Consider the following 8,703-nt stretch of genomic DNA (forward strand, 5'->3'; position numbering starts at 1 on the left):
ATTCATAATAGCCCAATTGGAAACAACCGAAATGCCCCAAAACAAGTGAGTGGTAGACAAAATATGCTCTTTCCACACAGTGGAATACTATTCAACAATAAAAAAGGAACAGACTATGCATGCATGCTACAATGTGGATAAACCGCAGAAACATGCTCAAAGTAGGTGGATGCAAGAGGCCACATATTGTAAGTTTCCATTTATGTGAACTACCCAGAAAAGGCAAAGCTATAAAGATGCAAAGTAAACTACAAATTGCTTGGAGCGGGGGATGGAGATTAACATTAAATGCACATGAGAGATCATATTGGGTTGGTGAAAATGTTCTGAAACTGATTTATTTTGGACAACTTGATGAATTTGGGTTAAAAAAATCATTGCATTATATACTTGAAAAGGGCAAATTATGATATGCAAAATGTGCCTCAATAAAGTTGTTTTATTTTTTTAATTTTTAAAATTTTTTATTTATTTATTTATGGCTGTGTTGGGTCTTCGTTTCTGTGCGAGGGCTTTCTCCAGTTGTGGCAAGTGGGGGCCACTCCTCATCGCGGTGCGCGGGCCTCTCACTATCGCGGCCTCCCTTGTTGCAGAGCACAGGCTCCAGACGCACAGGCTCAGTAATTGTGGCTCACGGGGCCAGCTGCTCCCTGGCATGTGGGATCTTCCCAGACCACGGCTCGAACCCGTGTGTCCTGCATTGGCAGGCGGATTCTCAACCACTGCACCACCAGGGAAGCCCCAATAAAGTTGTTTTAAATGTGAGATATAATGCCTGTATCAGAGTCCTCCAGAGAAACAGAACCAACATTTTAAATATATAATATTTAAAATATAAATATCAAATATAAATAGTTACAACATAAAAATATATATTTCCATCCATCTGATGTTTCAGTCTGAGTCCAAAGGCCAGAAACGACCAATGTCCCAACTCAAGCAGTCAGGCAGGAGGAGTTCCATCTTACTCAGCCCTTTTATTCTGTTCAGGCCTTCAGCTGATTGGATAAGACCCACCCACATAAGGGAGAGCAATCTGCTTTACTCAGTCTACTGATTAAAATGCTAATCTCATCAAGAAATACCCTCACAGACATACCCAGAATAATGTTTGACCAAATATCTGGACATGCTGTGGCTCAGTCAAGCTGGCACATAAAATTTACCATCACAAGTCCACCGCTCATCAATACACGTCTTCTTAAACCATACCTAATCTCCAAATAAAGACAATAACCAGGTCATAGTACTTAAATATTATAAAATAAAGTCAATACATTTTATGTTACATGATAAGGAATAAAGAGGGGAAAAACAAAGATATTTTATTTTTATACACACACAAACATACTCATAACAAGACAAGAAGGAAATATAACTATTACAGTCCTGTAATAACAGAAATTACATTTCTGTAACTGGTCATCTTGCTGTACTGGAAATTTATAACTACCTTCTTCTACTATTCATTCTGCATTCTTTTTGCCTTCAGCAAGCACCTCAGCTGGTCATGGTTCTTTACCTGGTGGGGTGACCCAAACTCTCATTCCTGAAAGGTCTGGGCCATTAGTAGTCCTGCCTGGATTGCCACTATTGCTGGTACTGTAACCAAGTCTTCAAAAGGCCATTCCACCATTCTATCAAACCAGCTGCTTCAGGATGGCAGAAAACATGGTAAGACCAGTGAATTCCATGAGCCTGGGCCCATTGCCACACTTCATTTGCTGAGAACTAATTTCCATGATCAGAAGCCATGCTCTGTGGAATACCACGATAGTGGATAAGGCATTCGTAAATCCACAGATGGTAATTTGGGCAGAAGACTTGCATTCAGAGAAGACAAATGTGTATCCAGAGTAAATATCTATTCCATTAAGAACAAGACACTGCCCTTTCCAGGATGGAAGTGGTCCAGTATAATCAACTTGTTCACCCAGGGGGATGGTACCATGCAGGGGGCCCAGTGTCAGTCTCTGCTGCTGCCAGATTGAGCCCTCAGTGATTGCCTTAGCCAGGTTGGCCTTGGTGAGTGAACGCTCATGTAGCTGAGTCCATGTATAACCTCTGTCCTGGCCAAAATGGCTGCTTTGTTCATGGGCCCATTGTGCAATGACAAGGGTGGCTGGGAAAAAAGATTGACGGTATTCACATAACAGGTCATCCTATCCACTTGATTATTAAGATCCTCCTCTGCTGAGGTCACTCTTTGTGAGTTTTTTCTCGGAACACAAATATCTTCACATTTTTTGCCCATTCAGAGAGTTTTATCATATACCTCTTCCCCAAATTTCCGTGTCACAAATTTTCCAATCATGTTCCTTCCAAATCCCTGACAATTCAGCCAAGCCATTGGCCACAGCCCAGGAGCTAATATATCAATATAATCACATGTCTGGTCATTTCTTCTTTCAAACAAAGTGAACAACCAGGTGCACTGCTCGATGTTCTGCCCCCTGGGACCATTCCCCTTCACAATGTCCTTCAGGATGTCCCCAGAAGGGTCAGTAGTATTGCAGCTGTTCTCTTGTGGGTGGTGCCTGTGTATTGTGCAGAACCAACTGCAAACCAGGCCTGAGTCTTCTCTTCTTCCATTACCTGATCATAGGGAACTTCCCCTGAGGCCATGGCTGCAGGCTGGAAGAGAAGTTTGTGGGAGGCCATGAGAATTTGAACCATTTCTTCATGTAACTTACTTGTGCCTTCAGGGACTAGTCAGGCCTGATCTCTTATATACCACTTTAATTTGATGATGGAGTGCAGCTTTGCACACCCAACTTTATGGCTTGACGGGCAGCTCAGGTCACATAGTAATTTGGTGGTCCATTCGGAGCATTCAGTCTCTGCTAAGACCCAGTAGCAGGCCAAGAGTTGTTTCTCAAAAGAGTAGTAGTTATCTGTGGAGGACTGCAGGACTTTGCTCCAAAGCCCTTAGGGCCTGTGCAGCGATTCATCTATTGGCGTTCCCAAAGGCTCCAAACAGCATCCCTGTATGCCACTGCCACTTCAAGCACCATTGGATCTACTGGATTGTGTGGCCCCCGCGGCAGAGCAGCTTGCACAGCAGCTTGACCTGTTGCAGAGCCTTCTTTTGTTCTGGCCCCGCTCAAAGTTGGCAGCTTTTCAGGTCATTTGGTGAATGGGCCAGAGTAACACACCCAAATGAGGAATATGTTGCCTCCAAAATCCAAAGAGGCCCGATAAGGTGTTGTGCCTCTCTTTTGGTTGTGGAAGGGGCCAGATGCCACAACTGATCCTTCACTATAGAAGGGATATCTTGATGTGCCCCACACCATTGGACCCTTGAAATTTCCCTGAGCTGGGAAGGCCTCGAACTTTAGCCAGATTTATTTCCCATCCTCTGACACACATATGTTTCACCAATAAAAACCAATGTCTGCAGTAGTTGCTATTACTTGCTCACTAGGTCCAATCTACATAATGTCACCAATGTAATGGGCAAGTTTGACATCTTGTGGATCAGAAAGGTGTCAAGCAGAACATCATATGTTGATGACCAGTGTCAGGGGAGGACTCCAACTACATGGAGGAAGAGCTAAGGTCATCAGAGTGCTGTCTGGCCACCAGGAATAGAAGTCTAAACACTTCTGCCCACTGCAGCTTGGTATCAGAGTTGCCAAGGAAAACAATGTAGTCAAGCACTGGATGGAAGAGTGCTTTACTCACATAGAGAAGAGACAGAGCGAGATCAACTTCAATAGTGGGTGTTGGTCCCTGAAGGCCAGTGGGTCCCTTCTGGAAGCAGATGCTGGGCGATTGGCCTACATGCACCCCCTCTGGTGCCAACTAAAAGGATCCCTCCCCCTCCCCCATAGAATATGAAATAGCTGGGGGCATGCCTGAGGACCACTGATGCATTTGCTCTATGCAATGTTCTATGCATTGCATAGAACAAAGGAGTACACATTGAGCGTGAAAGAGAGAGAGAGATTCCCACACAATGGACACAGGCTGTGTAGGCACTTTACCTCTTGGTGAGAAAGTGTTCCAACCCCAAGGTCCATTCTTATGTTGCTGAGTGGGGGATGAAATATTGTGAGCATGAGACTGGCTTTTTCAACAAAAGGTGATCGAGATCCCTGTGAACTAAATGATGACATAGGGCTGCAGAGGTGATATACCCCTGAGGTACAACCGTGAAGGTGCATTGCTGGCCTTGCCAGCTAAAAGCAAACTGCTTCTGGTGGTCCTTATTGGCAAGGATGGAGAAAAAGGCACTTCCCAGATCAATCGCTGCATATCAGGTACCAAGGGGTGTGTTAATTTGGTCAAGCAATGAAACCACATCTGGCAATTGGAGTCACCACCTGGTTAAGCTTACGATAATCCACTCTCATCCTCCAAGATCCATCTGTCTTCTGCACAGGCCAGATAGGTGAGTTGAATTGTGATGTGGTGGAAATCACCACTGCTGCATCTTTCAGGAACTTAAGGATGGTAGTAATCTGTGTAATCCCTTCAGGAATGTGACATTGCTTTTGCTTTACTATCTTCCTAGGTAGAGGCAGTCCTAGTGGCTTCCACTTGGCCTTTCTCACCATAATAGCCCTCATTCCACAAGTCAGGGAACTAATGTCGGTATTCTGGCAGCTGCAGAGTATATTTCAATAATGCATTGCAGAACTGGGAAAATACCCCTCGGGTGGGTTCAGGGACTCACTAGCCCACTGTGAGATAGACCTGATTGATCATCTTATGATCTCCGGAAGCCCCTACTCTGATTGGTGGACCAGAGTGACATTTTGGGTCTCCTGGAATTAGTGTCAGTTCAGAGACAGTGTTCCTGAAAAGTCTGATTATTTCCTTTTCCCCAATGCACAGTAACCCTGGTAAAAGACCTTTTGGGGAAGGCTAGGATAAAGATTAACAGTGTCCTGGCAGTGTCCTGGGGTCCTTCCTCAAGAAGACCCAATCTCTTCTTCATTCAAAGGGCTCTGGGTATGTAAAGTGACTCAAGTCTGGGAATTGACTGAGGGGTTAGGACTCTGTTTTTATGATTCTGGTTAGAATTTTGTTCCCTTGACCTAGAACTTTTCTGCTTATACGGATCAAGTAAGAATTTAGTAGGCTTCCTGTTTAGGTCACTTCTAGGAACGCCATGACCAACGTCAATCACTGTTATAGGTCTTTGCGAGTCAGATGTTCTGATTTCTTGGTTTATTTTGTTTTATTTTATTTATTCATTTATTTATTTATGGCTGCATTGGGTCTTCGTTGCTATGCGTGGGCTTTCTCTCCTTGAGGCAAGTGGGGACAACTCTTCATTGTGGTGCGCAGGCTTCTCATTGTGGTGGCTTCTCTTGTTGTGGAGCGTGGGCTCTAGGCGCACAGGCTTCAGTAGTTGTGGCATGTGGGCTCAGTAGTTGTGGCGCACAGGCTTAGTTGCTCCGCGGCCTATGGGATCTTCCCGGACCAGGGCTCGAACCCGTGTCCCCTGCATTGGCAGGTGGATTCCTAACCACTGTGCCACCAGAGAAGTCCCGATATTCTGATTTCTGCTTTGAATCTGCTCTCCACTGAGGTAGCCACTCTCACCTGGCCTTTGGTGGTTGAGTGCTGCTACTTGGCCCTTGCAACCCTGGGATCTTATCACTCCCTTGCATTCATACCTTCCAGTTCAGTGGTTTACCTTTCCACTTTCTTTACTTTTTAAAAAAATTTAATTTATATACCATAATATTTTTCCTTTTTCTTTTCATCTCTTTAATTTTTGCTTGTTTTTAACCAACACAATATTTTAAAAATTTAACATAGTCAGGGGCTTCCCTGGTGGCACAGTGGTTAGGAATCCACCTGCCAATGCAGGGGACACTGGTTCGAGCCCTGGTCCGGGACGATCCTACATGCCGCGGAGCAACTAAGCCCGCACGCCACAACTACTGAGCCTGTGCTCTAGAGCCCACGAGCCACAACTACTGAAGCCCTCACGCCTAGAGCCCACGCTCTGCAACAAGAGAAGCCACCGCAGTAAGAAGCCCGTGCATCGCGACGAAGAGTAGCCCCTGCTCGCTGCAACTAGAGAAAGCCCGCATGCAGCAGTGAAGACCCAACACAGCCAAAAATAAATAAATTAAAATAAATAAAGAAAAAAATTTTAGAACACTTTCAAAACTCCAAAAAGAAGCCCCAAACCATTAGCAGTCACTCCCCTTTTGTGGCAATGTTTTTAATTATAGATTCAATTAAGAGTTTTATGCTTCCTTCATGGTCAAACCCAAGGCCCACACTTCAGGACTAGCTTTTCCTGGAGACTCCTGCTCCAGGATCAGTGTCAGCAAACAATGAGGCACTGACCATCTGTGTCACTGTGCTGGGATGCAGAAAGGATATGAGTGAACAGGGCAACGAACTCAGGCTCTATAGAACCCTGAGTTTTAGCACCAGGTTAGAGCTGAGCTTTTGAACAAGCTTAAATTCTGAATCTGCATGTTTGCCTACCAAGTGGGGAGAGTAATCTCTCTATTTTTCAGGATTGGGGTAGGACAAATGAGAGAAATGTGTGCAAAAGCACTTTAAAAATTGTGAATTATTCAAGTATTATTGAAGGGCTGGCAATTTAGCTAAGGAGACACAAATAATAACTATAGAGGGATTTCCCTGGTGGCTCAGTGGGTAGGACTCCATGCTCCCAATGCAAGGGGCCCCGGTTCGATCCCTGGTCAGGGAACTAGATCCCACATGCATGCTGCAACTAAGAGTTCACGTGCCACAACTAAGGAGCCCATGTACCACAACTAAGACCCGGTGCAACCAAATAATAAATAAATAAGTTATTTATTTATTTATTTATTTTTTGCGGTACGCGGGCCTCTCACCGTCGCGGCCCCTCCCGTTGGGGAGCACAGGCTCCGGACGCGCAGGCTCAGCGGCCATGGCTCACGGGCCCCGCCTCTCCGCGGCATGTGGGATCCTCCCAGACGGGGGCACGAACCCGTGTCCCCTGGATCGGCAGGCGGACTCTCAACCACTGCGCCACCAGGGAAGCCCAGTAAGTAAATATTTTTAGAAATATAGAATAGGGAGGGTGGGAGGGACACGCAAGAGGGAGGGGATATATGTATATGTATAATTGATTCACTTTGTTATAAAGCAGAAACTAACACACCATTGTCAAGCAGTTATACTCCAATAAAGATGTTAAAAAATATATAAATATATAGAAACATAAGCATGTGCAACAATACATTTTTGAGCACTCACTGTGTGCTAAGCACTATATTAAGTGCTGTGTATGCATTACCTCATTGGATTCTTACAATAACCCTGTGAAGTAAGCACTGCTATTATTTTTATTTTACAGATGAGAAAAGTGATGTTTAGAGGGTTTAAGGAGCTCACTCAAGATTATACAGCTACAAAGGACAGCCCGTGGAGGGGTTGGTTAGTTTGAGCTGACCAGTAGCCCATGAGAGGACTGCCTTTATGGTCTGTCAAGGAAGCTGCTTCTCTTCACAGGGTACAAGTTATTCCAGTAACCCTTATAAAGCAGTCCCTCCACCACCCTGATGTCTCTCTCCCTCTCCCCACAATTTCTGTGAACGTTTTCTCTTTGCCCTTCCTATGCACCCCACCCTGAAATTCAGATTCTTCTCTTAGCTTCACAAATCAGTTCTGGGATGGATGCAGAGGCTCCTGTTTCCATGGTGATGTGGGGAGGCTGGTACACCACACGCCAAGTGTAGGCGATGCAGAGAATTGGCTCCAGAGCCCAAGGTGTCGGCAGTAGCCAGGCTCCAGGAAAAGAGATCGATGAGAAAGCCAAGTCTGAGTGACTGGACCTCCCTTTGAGCTCCAGAAGGACTTCCACCCCCACGGCAGCCCCTGCCCTCCCCAAGCTCCTAATTTGGGAGTAGACTGTAGGAGCCCTGAGAGGGGAAGTGGTGGGCGTTTCAAAGCAGAAGCTACCACCCCTGACTTGTTTGAAGACAGAGCCTAATCTTGATGGGAGAGACTGCCCGGTTGGGGGGCCGCCCCCTCCCCTGGCCCCTCTGCCTCACCTCGCTCCCCTCTTCCCTGCTCTGACCTCATTCTTTGGAGCCCTTGGCCGGGCGGCTGAAGGGGAGCAGGGCAGCCAGCAGGGGGCAGAGTCTCCCTCCGTCGAACCTTCTGTAGGACTCTGCTCCTGCCACCCCTGTTCTCACCAGGATTATTTTCAGCTGACAGGCTGCAAAGGCGCAGTAGGTGGATTTCAGGACAGGAGATGAGTTCTGGCAGGGGCTGTGAGCCTCTGAAGCTTTAGTCTTAGGCTGTGCGCCCGGGTAGGGAGAGGGGGTATTTAGGGCCACCGAGTCAGGGGCTGAAGCAAGGGCACTTGAACTTTTACTGGCAAAGGTTTCTTCTGAGGTTTTTCTTGATCCGTTGAAAACATTAAAAGCACCCTAACCCTGAAGAGGAGGCTTAATCATCCATTCAATAACTGTTTATTGAGTATCAATGATTATATTCACAGATGAATGCATCCAATCAAAAACAAGCCTTTACGGAATGCCTACACAGTGGTTCTTAACCTTTTGGGGGGTGAGGGGATGGCGTTATATATCCTTTGAGGTTATGATAAAAAATACAGACTCTCTCCCAGAAAGAATCCACTACAAATCTACAAAAACTGTTATATGATTTTGGGAGCCTCATGAACTCCTGGGAGCTCATCCATGGGCCCCAGGGCTTGAACTCCTGGCTTATTAT

Source organism: Mesoplodon densirostris, chromosome 11 (genome assembly GCF_025265405.1).
Source record: "Mesoplodon densirostris isolate mMesDen1 chromosome 11, mMesDen1 primary haplotype, whole genome shotgun sequence".
Taxonomy (NCBI): Eukaryota; Metazoa; Chordata; class Mammalia; order Artiodactyla; family Ziphiidae; genus Mesoplodon; species Mesoplodon densirostris.